At 53.1% G+C, this 14,078-nt stretch overlaps 1 protein-coding gene across 4 annotated transcripts in view; it reads right to left on the bottom strand.

Annotated features, from left to right (window-relative positions):
• The window catches only part of KMT5B (lysine methyltransferase 5B), a 58,062-nt gene extending 53,908 nt beyond the window's left edge, over positions 1 to 4,154 (bottom strand). For 3 of the 4 annotated variants that reach the window (XM_021669704.2, XM_021669706.2, XM_064364663.1), the window contains exon 1: positions 4,039 to 4,154. The gene's annotated coding sequence lies outside the window, so the exon portion shown is untranslated. Of the gene's footprint in view, positions 1 to 3,694; positions 3,715 to 4,038 lie in introns of those variants that run through there. The other variant, XM_021669705.2, reaches the window with a different exon arrangement.
• Positions 4,155 to 14,078: the final 9,924 nt, after the last annotated feature.

Raw genomic sequence — 14,078 nt, 5'->3', positions numbered from 1 at the left:
TACTCCTCAGAGATCATTAAAATGTATCAGATATTTCAACCCTGTTATACAAATCAGACAGACAAAATGATTCATCAGGCAGACCTAGAATCCACTCAGTTCAACAAACTTACGAAGACTCTACCAGAGCCACCAGGCACTGTTCGTGGTGCTGGAATACTGGTAACGTCCAGGGAACACTAGAGGGCGCGTGAGAGCGTCTACTTTCAAGAAAATCAGTCAGGGCTACTACGTGAGCCAGGGACCAAAATCAAAGAGAAGCATGTCGGGGGGACGGGGAGGCGGGGGCGAGAAGTTACCTGAGAACAGGGTAGAGAAGTACAGAATAGGAAGTACAATGACCCTTCACTGAAGAGGCCTTTTGCACAGGGCCTGAGAGGCAATCCCAGTGCCATTAAAGATCTGCTGGCCAGGCATTGCTATAAAGGTGGCACAAGTTAGACATACAGGTGTTAGAACACATGCACTAGGTTTCTACTGGTTCACCCTAACATGCATGACTCGGGATTCGCTAGCTCAGAAACCCTGTGAGGTGAGACAGGTATTAGCGTTACAATTAGGAGGCTAAACTCAGAAACAAATTGCTTTCCTCAACTCAAAGTGCTACTAAGTGGTAAGGCTGGGTCTAAAACCTTCATCTTTAATCTGAGGTCTGGGGCTTACACCAGTGCTTGAGCATGTACCACCTAGAGGTTTCTCACCAGCAAATGATCCCTTGATCTGTTTACTGTCTTCTTTAGCGTGCTATCATAATAGACAAACTTAGCTCACAGAGATGCAACTGGCATTGTAAGATCCATACAGGCCCCCAATCAAGCTCTGGGGGCCACTGACACCCTAGTCTTTCAATTCTAAAACCCAATTGATTGATTATCTCATAATGATATTTCAAAAAAAGGAGGTAAACTCCATGAAACATGCAGATGAACTAAGATAATTAGGAGATGTCAAAATGTGATTAAAATAATTCTTAGGAGAAAACAGGATGGTAGTGCAGTATAAAAGATGAAGTATTAATATAATTTTGGATTGGAAGTGACCTCAGAGGTTGTTGAGTCGTTCTGTAGACGAAGAGAGACTAGGTCCTTTCAATGACTTATACAAATAGTGACAGAGCAGAGAATGGTATTGATTCTTATTCCATGGTCCTTCAACTATTCCTAAAATTATACTTATGTACAGCAGTCATAATTTTGTACGCAGCCCTAGAAGATAGTCTGGTGTTCAAGTCTGTCTCATTTGGATGCCAGCCAGCCTCAAATCAATCCCATGCACACTCATAATGGATCACTCCCTGCATTTACTTAACACGCAGTATTGGAGCTAGCAGGGTGATGCAGTGAAGACACACACTCCCTGTGGTTAAAAGTGTGTGGAAGATTCTTAACCATTAGAGTGTTCTACGGCTGACACAGTCCTGGAACTCCTGCCCAAGGAGAAGGATTTTGCTACTGGAGACAAAGTTAAGCTCATACATGGTACACAAAAACATGAAATAACCGGACCGTGACGATTTATCTGAAAGGATTTGGTCCGTAAGCCATGGGAAGGGCATTCCTGTGGACAGAGGGCTGCTTAGATGCCACACACACAAATCTCTTTGTCACACAACCTGGCCACATATCCATGCCCTATAAACCTACAAATTGATACAATCCCATTTCCAAATAACTCAAGAGAAAAATCACCAAACAACTTCCTCTACCCACCAAACTCCCCGCTGAAAGACACGCAGACACCGAGACACTTCCTTCACGCGCCTCTCCCTCTCAGAGGCAGCTACTCTCCATCCACCTCCACCTTCCCCAGTAATGCCCACTGGCATCTGCTACGACAATGAAAAGTTCAGAGCGCGAGCAGTTCAGGGTGTCTGGGAAGGCAGATGAAAATACAGGCGCGAGAGCACTTGGAAAATGATAACGAAACAGTTTGGTTTCAAAGATTATGGATAAAGAATCAAGTCCTACTCTCTGCTTGAAGAAGTATCTATCATATTCCCTTCACTCTCCAACTCAGTTTTTAAAAAATAATGATGCTTGTAAATAACATTAAAGTGGATTTATTTTGAAAAACTAATACAAACTATTAAGCTTGACAACTTGGATATTAATACATGAACCCATTCATCAAGTGTCTATGAGTACCTACTCTGTACCTGCCCGTGGGCGGACGAGATAACAAGAAACTGTGTGTGTGTGTGTGTGTGTGTGTGAGAGAGAGAGAGAGAGAGAGAGGTTTCACCAGGTGGCAACATTTTCACGGGGCCTTTCCCAAGGACGTGTGTGTACGGGGGTGGTGAAAAGGGGTGGAGGAATGCCGGGCAGGGCACGGCACAGGGACCAGGCATGGGAAGCCAGTGCAGCCAGAACCTGGGAGAGGAACCAGAATGTAGAATGTTTAGAGATTAAAAAGTGAAAAATGGGTTAGAGTTCCCACAGATGTCGCGATTAGAGCGTTTGTGGACTCTAACCTCGGATTATAAGGTGCTCCGAGAGAGACAGGGCCACACCTGTGGTTCAAATTGCTAAACCTTCAGGTACACAATAAATCTGTATCTACAGCAAGTAGCAATTTATGTATTTCAACATGCACACAGTATCTGTGATTATTTCAGGCAAAAATGATTTCCTCATCCCTTTTCGAAATATTTGTTTTTACTACTAATCACCAATATTACAGGCGTGTTCTCAACATTAAAGACTAAAGGAAGAAAAAAGTTATAGGTGGCAACTGCTTCCTCTGAAGATCCTACCCAGCAGAGTTCAGACCTATAAGGCCATCCTCACCTACACTTTATATCAAACTGGCTTAAATCTAAAAAACACAAAGAATCACAATCAACCAAATTAATTCATCTGCCCACTATTCTAAGAAAAACTACCTCCACTCCAGGTAAATTTCATTTGGCAAATTCTTAAATATTAACTTCAAAAAACGCATGTTCACTTCTCCGGTATTCCTAAAGTTCCACCACTTAGCAGACCTAAGTTACTGCTCCAGACCCGGATCCAATAAACCCAGACTGAATTTTTCAGCACCCAACTTGTTTCTCTGTGAATCCAGCAAGTTGGATCGAGTTGTCATTGTAAAAACCTGCCTGTTCCCCCTTCCAAGGCGGAGGTGACAACGATGCACATCATCCGCGGGTAAGTGGAAGGACAGACAGATACCAGGGGACGAAGGAAGAGCGGATAAAGCACAAAGGGGAAGCAGCGGTCGCGGGGACGCCGGGCCACGGCCGGAGGCGCCGTCGGGGAGGAGGGTGGGCTGCAGGACAAACTCCGGAGGGCTCCTAAATGCGCTCGAGCCAAAACAAAAACAAAAAGTTCAGAGCGGCAGTGGGAGCAGATTGGGCGAGACGGTTCACGGCTGCCCATTGGAGAACAGGGAAAACAGAGTCCCCCAATCGCGAGCAGCGGGGCTGCTCCCCTCGTGCGGCCGCGGGCCCGGCCCCGACGCTGCCCGGCGGCCACTACCGCTCCCTTCCGGCCGCAGCCACCACTGCAGGCCCCGCACCGGCCCGGACGAAGCCCCGCCCCCCGCGCCCGGCCGCTCGCTCCCGGCCCCAGCCCCACCCGCTACCGACCCCGGCAGCCCAGCGACCGGCCCCGGCCCGCGGCCCCCCACGCCCCCGCCCGCCCCGGCGCCGAGGCCGCCCCCCGCACACCCGCGCCGGCGCCCCCCCCAGACTCACCGTCCGCGCCCGCTGGTTCCTCCTCGGGGTGCGTCCGAGGCCCCGCTGCCCGGCAGCTGCGATGCGGGACCGCGCCGCCGGGCCCCAAGTCCCGGTCCTCTCAGAAAATTAATCACCAAAAATAATTCCAGAGAAAAATGGAGAGTAAAATCCAAGATGGCGGCGCGAGCCGCAGCACCACCCGCTCCCTCCGCTGACGGGAAAAATAAGTCCCCGCGGCGGCCGAGCCCCCCGCCCCCACCCGGTGGCCGCCGCCGCCGCGCCCCCCGCGCCTCCCGCGCCCTCGGCCTCAGCTCGCCGCGCCCCCGGCGCCCGCCCCCAAGCCCCGCCGCCTGGGGCCTCACCTCCGCCTCGCGTACGGCCGTCCGTACGAAACGCGTCCGTCGGCTTCGGGACTCCGTGTCCCAGGTCCTTGCGCCGCGCGGTGCCGCCTCCGGTCCCTGGGCGTCCTCACCTCATCGCCCCGCAGCCCCGCCGACCGCACCGCCGCCGCGTCGCCGCCCCCGGTGAGCCGCCCGGACCCCGCCCGGGCACGGTGGAAGGATACGAAAAGGAGGCCGTGGCCTCGACGGCGGAGGGACACCGTGTCTCGCGGCCGTCACAGCGTGCGCGCGCCTCCCGCCCGGCCTGGCCGCCGCGGCGTTTCCACGGGGCTCTGTGCGGGACGCGGGCACGCGCGGGGAGCGAGTTCCGTGCCGGGTGCTCCCGACGGCGGAGGGACAAAGGGCGATTCAGCTCGAGCCGTCCCCTCCCCTCGCGGCGGAGGGATTCGCGACCGGTCGGTCGGCGGCCGGTATCCCTCCGCCCTCACTGCCCTTTAAATCGCTGCTGAGGCGGCGTTGCCGGCGCCCCGTGGGCGCCACCTTAGGGTCTCGTACCGTCCTTACGCTACCGCGTCTCGGCCTCTTTCCCGGTCCCCGTCCCGGCGGGGCCCCGGCTGACCTGGGTGCTCGCACACCTGTGCCTACCAGAGACGGCTCTGAAGCCAGCCCATTGGGCTGCCGCCTGGGGGACGGGGACGCCCCTCAGCTGCTGCGCGTCCCGGTTGCGCCGAGGGAGGTGGCCCCGGGCAGACGACAGTCTTTGTTGTGGGAATGGGGGTCGCCGGCAGCAGATACACCCTGAGTCCATGTGGGCAGCCTGAGCGTTCCTGCGGGGAGCGTGCAAGGGAAGAGGGAAGCGGGCGCGCCTCGGCCTGGCCCCCCGCGGGCCCCGCCGCCCCCGGCACCCACTGTGAGCCCTGTGCCGCGCGTCGGTCTGCTCCGCTCCGCTCTGGGTGGGCCCTGCTCGCCGGCCTTGCGGCCCCTCCTCTGGGAGCCCGGGTCGGCGGGGAAATCCTGAGGGGGCCCCCTGCGAGTCGGGGGGGCTGCAAAGCCTGCCTGGGCATCAGTCTTGCAGTCCAGACAACAGAACAACGATGAGCGCGCGCCCGACCCCTGCGGGGCTGCCCAGGCCCTCGCAAAGCCTCCCTCTCACGCCTCAGCACACGACCCCCGGAGGTGGGGGCCATGTGGATTTCACTTTACAGCTAGGGAAACTGAGGCACGGGGAGTTTGGTGATCTCTATGAAAAGTAGTCAGGGCTTGAGCCGGAGGCCTCATCCAGCACTCGGGTGAAAAATACAGAATAAATCAGGAAGCGAGTGCAGAGGACCTGCGAGAAGTTGAGGTTGGCACAGGCGTGCAGATGCGTTGAATTCAGTGCCTGCGGGTGCCCCGAGGAAGCGCAGACCTGGAGGGTGAATTGGAGCGAGTTGAGAGAAGGGGGTGGTTAGGAAATGCACGACAGTGGGGCCAGCCAGTGCGCCATTGGAGAGGAGAGAGGCTGCACTTGCCACAGAGAGGAGGCGGGCAGGGCAGGCAGCTCAGATGCCAGGGAGAACCCCAGCCTGCCTTGGTTTCCCCTGCGGCTGCAGGGCCGTCGTCCTCCACAAAGGATGATGAATGGAGGCTGGGGACGATCACCCAACACAGGACTGGGCTAAGTCCAACACTGATGCACAGCGCCTCCCTCATTTGCCCTCGTCCTCCACCTTGACCTTGGCTGGTAGACATGAGGCTCTTTACCGCGTTCCACAGAGGGAAACTGAGGCACAGTGACTGGCCGAGGGCACATGCTGATGTAGGAAGAAGCGAGTCTCATCTTCAAAACCAGAGCTCCTCCCACTGCCCTCACTTGTCCCATCAGCAGGTCCCTCCCTCTGGTGGTGGGCACAGCCCCAGCACCTCTCCTGTCTGCCTGTTCACTAAAAGCAGTGTCATCTGTGGCAGCAGAATCCCCCCTGCCACGTTCGTCTTTGCAGATGGAACTAACAAGTGATTGCTTTGCTTTTCTTGGTTTCCAATATATCATAAACTTTCTGAGATTTTCATAGTGCCTGGCTCCAAGTGCTCAACTTGTACCCCAGAAACACCGAATACCCACGGGAGGTGAGCTCACTAGGGAAAGATCATCTGTCTCCAAGTCGACCTTGGTCTCAGGTCCCAAGTCCAGCTATGCCTGAGCAGCCCTCCAGAGCCCCCAAAGCTGATGTCCTCCCCACTCCCAGTTTTCCAGAGCCCACCCAGAGCATAGAGGTGCTTTCCACATGCCCTTCAGGCTGAACACCAAATCCTGAGCCCTGTAAAGCCCCCATGCTCCCAAAATGCAGGCACTTCCATGCATTCACTGCCCGATGCCAAGCCAAGTGTTCTGGGCATTTCCTTGCGAGGCTGGGCCCACCGCCTGGCAGGGATACAGATGAGCAAATCCAAGCCCAGCCTGCTCCCAGGCTCCCAGTTCAGTGTCCATTCCTCCCTCAATTCCTCTACATTGCCAGCTGCTCTTCCAGCCTCAGCTGAGAGGCCCAGGATGGGCCAGTGCTCCTGGCAGAGCTGAGTTGGGGTTCAGGATCTTGGTGGAGCCGTGCAGGGGGCTTGAGGCCTTTGGGGGGTCCTGGCTTAGGGAAGCCAGGGCTGAGCTGGGCGGAGGACAGCCCAGGAGAGCCCTCCCTAGGGAGACTCCCACAGGAGAGGCCAGTTGGAGGCTCCTCCTGCCAGCTGGCAGTGGAGGGAGAGCAGGAAGTAGGTGGCCAGGCACCTGCCCAGTCCCTGTGTGACCAAAGTCCTTGGCATTTACACTGTGAGACCTCTAGACACCCCAAAGTGGAAGAGCTAAGCCACAGAGGCTAGGGGGCCCCCACTCAGCTTGGCTGACTGAAAGGGATTAACAGCTCTAAAGAAAGACAGAGTCAGCGGAAGGGGCCCGGCCAGCCCCGGAAGCACCGTGAGGCTGGCCAGGAGTGCCAGCTTAGCCTGGAGCTGACCTGGGAGTGGCACGCCTTCCAGGACACTGACTGAGGCCACGGAGTCTATTCTGGTCTCCCTAGCAGGGCTGGCTCTGGTGTGTCCAGGGGCGTTCCAGCCTAGTGCCACCCACCCTGCTGTGCTCTCCCACTCCCTTTCTTCAAGTGCCAGGTTTGCCCAGTGACAGGATGGCAGGGATTCACTTGCCTTGATCCTGTGCCTACTGGGAGAGCCCACAGGTCACATTGACCGCAGAATTCCAGGCTGGAGGCAGGTTGCTTCTCCTTGTAAAGTGATATGTTGGCTTTTGCACTCTGCACATGCGTCTGCCCCAGTCCCCACCCGGCCCAGAAGGTAGGACTGTTCTGATGAGAGCAGGTGTCTGCAACCAGAGGGAAAGTGGAGCATACCTGGCTGACCCCCACCCTCTGGGTGGCTGGCAGGTTACCTGGTCACATTCCTGAGCACCACTACCCCCGGCACCATTCTTGCCTTCCACCTGCTCCTCCACTGCCACTCTCTTTGAATAGATGAAGAAACAGCCACTGAGGCCAGGTGTGGCCTGTAATCCCAACACTTTGGGAGGCTGAGGCAGGCAGATCACCTGAGCTCAGGAGTTTGAGACCAACCTGGCCAACATGGCAAAACCATCTCTACTAAAAATACAAAAACTAGCCAGATATAGTGGCATGCGCCTGTGATCCCAGCTACCCGGGAGGCTGAGGCAGGAGGATCACTTGAACCCGGGAGGTGGAGGTTGCAGTGAGCTGAGATCACGCCACTACACTCCAGCCTCGGCAACAGAGCAAGACTCCGACCCCAAAAAGAAAAAAAGAAAGAAACAGTCACTGAAAGGTCAAATGACACACCTGAGACCCTTGGTCAACAACAGCAAGACTGTACAGCAGCTGCCGACAGAGGTCAGCACGAGTCTGACCTGGGTTTGAATCCCAGCTCTGCAATTTACCAGTCATGGGATTTTGGACAAACAATGTAGCCTGTCAACACACCATTCCCTCACCTGTGAAAAGATCCATTCCTTGGACCTGCCTTATTAAGTTCCTCTATAGGTTTACAATTGTTTGTATGTTTCAGATGCTCAAATTATTCCTTCAACCTGGATTTTTCTGAACATCAGACACCACCACTTTGATGTTTAATAGGTGTTTCAAACATAACACTGCTAAACTGGGGGACACACAGGAAAGCAGAACGCCCTCGCGCACGCCCTTCCACCTCTCCATCAGGTGCCCTTCCACTGCCCAGGTCCAGGACCTGGTTTCTTAGGGGCTTGTTGCTGCTGTTGTTGAGACGGAGTTTCGCTCTTGTCACCCAGGCAGGAGTGCAGTGGTGTGATCTCGGCTCACTGCAACCTCTGCTTCCTAGGTTCAAGCAATTCTCCTGCCTCAGCCTCTCAAGTAGCTGGGATTACAGACACATGCCACCTCGAGGGGCTAATTTTTGTATTTTTAGTAGAGATGGGGCTTCACTATGTTGGCTATCCTGGTCCTGAATTCCTGACCTCAGTCAATCCACCCGCCTCGGCCTCCCAAAGTACTGGGATTACCGGCGTGAGCCACTGCGCCCGCCTGGCCAGGACCTGTTTTCATTCTTCCTTCACGGCTTCAGGGTTCTTTCTCCTTAGCACATACGACAGCTCTAGCATTTCGCTCGTTACCCAGGCTGGAGTGCAATGGCACGATCTTGGCTCACTGCAACCTCCGCCTCCTGGGTTCAGGCAATTCTCCTGCCTCAGCCTCCTGAGTAGCTGGGATTACAGGCACACGCCACCATGCCCAGCTAGCTTTTTTTTGTATTAGTAGAGACGGGGTTTCACCATGTTGACCAGGATGGTCTCGATCTCTTGACCTCGTGATCCACCCGCCTCGGCCTCCCAAAGTGCTGGGATTACAGGCTTGAGCCACCGCGCCCGGCCTGCATTCTGTATCTTTCAGTATTCATCCTAGGGGTGACTCTCTCTTTAGACTGTCAGCTTCTCAAGGACAGGGAGCTTTGATTGTCTCATTCCTTGCTGTATCTCCAGCATTCGGAACGGCCCCTGGGGACACGGTGTCCAGGCTTCCTATGCTTTTGCTGAAGGAAGGGAGGGAGGGAGGGAGGAAGAGGGGAAAGAGAATACTAACCTTCCAGGGTTGCTACAAGGATAAAAGGAGGTGCAACAGGCTCTGTAGCCACTCCCCAGACTCTGGGGGCCCAAGCTTGCTTTGTTGTTAAGGCTTCTCCACCGCCCACCCCACAAGGTGTGTAGCGTTCCAGCTCACGGGTGCCCTGGGGGTTGTGAGCTCAGCGCCCGCCTGGGGCAGTGAGACAGGCACCAGGAAAATTTCCTTGTCATTGAGGATGTTGTTCTTTTGGGGTTCCATCACACACCCTTTTTTATCTCCCCTTCCCAAATAAAACTCAGCCCTAACCAGCCCTCTCAAGAAGCAAACATGGAGAGGACCAACAGCAGCTGACCAAGGTTTCCTTCTGGGCCAGGGGAGCTGTATCTTAATGAGTTTTTAATTTCTGGCCAGGCACAGTGGCCACTCTTGTAATCCCAGCACTGAGAGGTCGAGGTGGGCAGATAACTTGAGGCCAGGAGTTTGAGACCAACTGGGCCAACATGGTGAAACCCGGTCTCTACCAAAAATACAAAAATTAGCTGGGTGTGGTGGTGCACCCCTGTAGTCCCAGCTACTCGGGAGACTGAGGTGGGAGAGAGAATCACTTGAACTCAGGAGCCAGAGGTTGCAGTGAACCGAGATCATGCCACTACACTCCAGTCTGGGTGACAGAGCAAGGCTCTGTCTCAAAACAAACAAACAAAAATAATAGTAATAATAATTTCTTTTTTTTTTTTAATGGCGTCTCACTCTGTCGCCCAGGCTGGAGTTCAGTGGCATGATCTTGGCTCACTGTAACCTCTGCCTCCTGGGTTCAGGCAATCCTTCTACCTCAGCCTCCCGACTAGCTAGGATCACAGGTGTGCACCACCACGCCTGGCTAATTTTTTTGTATTTGCAGTGGAGATGGGGATTCACCGTGTGGCCAGGCTGATCTAGAAATCCTGCCTCAATTGATCTGTCCGCCTCAGCCTCCCATGGTGCTGGGATTACAGGCGTGAGCCACTGCACCCAGCCTATTTTTTAATAACTTCAAGTATACAGGAAGGTTCCGAGTACATTACCAAATTTTTTTTCCTAGACCATCAAACCGTAAGTTACTTCCTGGGTGCTCCGTTTCCTCCAAATACATTAAAGTGTATTGTCTTCTACCTGGGATGGCTGCTACAAACCCAGAGTACAATGATCAAAACTAGAAACATTAACATTGATATGTTGCCATTTAATCCTCAAACCCCATTCAAGTTTTTCCAGCGATCGTGATAGCAGGGGAGCTCTGGTGGTCCCGTCTCTTCAGCTTCCTTCTCCTGGGGTCAGTTCCTCATTGCTTCCCATCTTGCGTGACCTTGACACATTTGAAGGTTATAAGCCAATTGTTATTTTTATTTTATTTTTTATTTTTTGAGATGGAGTCTCGCTCTGTTGCCCAGGCTGGAGTGCAGTGGCCCAATCTCAGCTCACCGCAACCTCCACCTCCTAGGTTCAAGTGATTCTCCTGCCTCAGCCTCCTGAGTATCTGGGATTCCAGGCACACGCTGCCATGCCTGGCCGATATTTGTGTTTTCAGTAGAGAAGGGATTTAACCATGTTGGCCAGGCTGGTCTCGAACTCCTGACCTCAGGCGATCCACCGCATTGGCCTCCCAGTGCTGGGATTACACGCGTGAGCCACCACGCCTGGCCCAGGCCCATTATTTTGTAGTATGCTCTTCAGTTTAGGCTTTCGGGTGTTACCTCATGGTTAGATTAAGGTCAGGGATCTCTGGCAGGAATGTCACAAAAATGACACTGTGTTCCTGGTATGGCATTCTACCAGGTTGTGCAGGGTTTTGATTTGACCCAATACGGGTGATGTCCACTTGGGCCACCTGTAATGTGGTGTAGGGGTGTCCATCCTTCCCCATCGGCAGCTCACCTGCTAACCTATCATAGTAAATAAGTTTTCTGTGGAGGGGTACGTTAGGAGGATGTGAACATCCCATTCCTCACACATTTTCAATTTATATATATATATATAATATATATCAGAATGGATTTATAGGTTCTTAGTTTTGTTCAATCAGTGTCTGTTCCTTCCTCTCTCTTCTCCCATCCTTTCTTTCTTCCTCCTCTCTTTCTCTATTTCTTTATTTCTCTCTCTTTCCCTCCCACTCTCTTTCTTTATTTCTTCCTTTACAGTTATTTGTGGTAGCTTTATTTATAATAGCCGTAAACTGGAAACAACCCAGATGCCAACCATTTGGATAGACAATGGATAGACAAACTGTGGTCTCTCCATGTAGTGGATCCTGCTCAGAAATAAAAAGGAACAGACTACTGTTACAAACATCATAGATGAGTTTCAAAAACATTACATTGAGACGAAGATGTCAGAAACCAGACGGTAAAAATTGTTGGGTTCCAAACAATGAGGTCCTGGAAGAGAAAAACCCCTAATCTATGGTGATAGAAATCCAAAGGGTCATTAGCCTCTGGGCAGCTGGGATTGCCCACGAGGGGACCTGAGAAACTTTAAGGTGAGCTGGAAATGTGGTGTTTCTGAGGGCTGATTGCCGGGGTGTGTACGTTGTGAAAATTCTCCTACTGTAAATCTAAGTTCTTTTTTTTTTTTGAGATAGGTTCTCACTCTGTCACCCAGGCTGGAGTGCAATGGTGTGATCTCAGCTCCCTGCAGCCTCGACCCGTGTGGGCTTAGGTGATCCTCCTACCTCAGCCTCCACAGTAGCTAGGACTGCAGGCGCTTGCCACCACAACTTTTTAAAATTTTTTTGTAGAGACGGGGTTTCACCATGTTGTCCAGGCTGGTCTTGAAGTCCTGAGCTCAAGCAGTTCTCCTGCCTCGGCCTCCCAAAATGCTACGATTACAGGTGTGAGCCACTGTGCCTGGGCCTGTAAATCTAGATTCTGTGCAAATCACTGCATGCAAATTATGCACTCAAAAAAGAGGGAAATAATCTAGAAAAATACTACTGCTCAATGAAAACTTCAGTTTTTCCCATGACTTATCTTGCAGCCAAGCACATTTTACAAAACAGTTTTTTCTTGGGTGTTTTCCCAGACATTGCTTCTGAGAATGACCCAGGTTTATGGTACGGGTTCCAGGTGTAAGGTGCAGACGAGGAACCTGAAGAATCTTGTTCCTTCAGCCAGGGCACTGTTGGTTCCAGTTACTCAGAGGCTGCGGTGGGAGAATCACTTGAACCTGGCAGGGCAGAGGTTGCTGTGAGCCAAGATCACACTGCTGCACTCCAGCCTGGGCAATGGAGTGAGACTCAATCTCAGAAAGAAAAAATGATAGAGATGGCAAATTTTATATGATGTGCATTTTCCCACAGTGTTTTAAAGGACAAAACAGTAGCCACGTCACTGAATTTCCACCACATGCCACACACTGGGCAAGGCTCTGATAGAAAACACTGTGATCGCATTTACAGATGGGGAAACTGAGGCCACACAGCCCTAGTGACAGAGCTAGCACGCTGAGCCCTCTATCGTGCGGACGGGGTGTGAGAGCGCACAGTGCGGCATGAGCCACCAGGGCTGGGACTCCCACCTCCTTTGCAGGAGGACACTGTTAGAATCCCATCTGGGACATCAGTTTTTAGCATATTCTGTCTTCTTGTTGCAGAAGATGCAGTCCTTTTATTTTATTTTACCTTTTTTTGGGACGGAGTCTCGCTCTGTCCCCTAGGCTGGAGTGCAATGGCGCAGTCTTGGCTCACTGCAACCTCCCAGGTTCAAGTGATTCTCCTGTCTCAACCTCCCGAGTAGCTGGGATGACAGGCGCCTGCCACCATACCCAGATAATCTTTGTAATTTTAGTAAAAACAGGGTTTCGTCATGTTCACGAGGCTGGTCTCGAACTCCTGACCTCAGGTGATCCACCCGCCTCAGCCTCCCAAAGTGCTGGGATTACAGACGTGAGCCACCGCACCCAGCGGGATGGGGTCCTTTTAAATGCCATCCTGGGGGCTTTCTGGCCATGGCATTCTTCCGTGAGTTAAGAGTCAGCTGTGGGGTCTGTGGCCCTCGTCTCCAGTCTGCCGTCAGCTCCCTACTGCCATCCTCTCTACCATTCTGGTGGCTACTGTTGCTTCCTTGCTACTCAGGTGCAGGAGCAGCTCAGACCCGTGCACCCTTCCCACCTGTGCCCCACCTCAACACATGAGCATCTTAGCACTGTGAGGCTACAGCGGGCCAGGGCGATCACCACCTCGCTCCTCAGCAGTGGGCACCTGATGACCCTCTGGCTGGCAAATGAGCCCTTCTTGAGCGCCTGCTTCCTAGGCCCACGGCTGATACCAGCTGTCTCAGGCCAGGTCCCCTAGAAGCAGACCCTGAGAATATGATTCCAGGAAGCACCAGTTGGGAAGCAGGTGAGACAGGGAGGGGGAGGAAGCCAGAACAGAGGGCATATTCATGATCGGTTACTGCTGCAGGCAACTCTGGTCAATCCTGCTGGGATCCTCCAGGCAACTGTGGGGTTGTGCTTCAGTGTTCTCCAACTGAGGCAAGAGAGCTGGGGTATTGATCCACCACTTCTGCCAGTCATGGGATCAGGGCAGCTCCCTGGGATTGCAGGCTTATGCAGCCAGGGAGCGCCCTTGAGCTAAGGGGCAGGTGCTTACAGCTGGAAGGGTTGGTGGCATAGAGTAGTGGGGCTGAAGGGAAGTGAATGGGCACTGTCAATGTCTGCAATAAGACAGAAAAACTACTGTTAAACGTCTTTACATTCAGAGCCCTATTCTTCTGAACCCTTCTCAACTCAGTCATCGACATCCGTAATTTTTCACTCCATGCTCTTTCTGCCATCACGAATGTTGATGGTACAGTATCGTTTCAGGTTGGATTTCCAGGAGGCTAACTTTGAGGCAGATAACTTGCAGGAAGTTGGTTCGAGGCTGCTCTTGGGATCAGTGCCCTTGGAAGAGAATGGAAGGGAGGCAAGCAGAATTGGTCCAAGGGAGAAGCTGAT

Source organism: Aotus nancymaae, unplaced genomic scaffold (assembly GCF_030222135.1).
Source record: "Aotus nancymaae isolate 86718 unplaced genomic scaffold, 86718_ANA_hifiasm-v0.15.2.pri h1tg000059l, whole genome shotgun sequence".
Taxonomy (NCBI): Eukaryota; Metazoa; Chordata; class Mammalia; order Primates; family Aotidae; genus Aotus; species Aotus nancymaae.
Note: the sequence above shows the minus strand (reverse complement) of the source record. Positions and strands in the feature narration are given on the sequence as shown.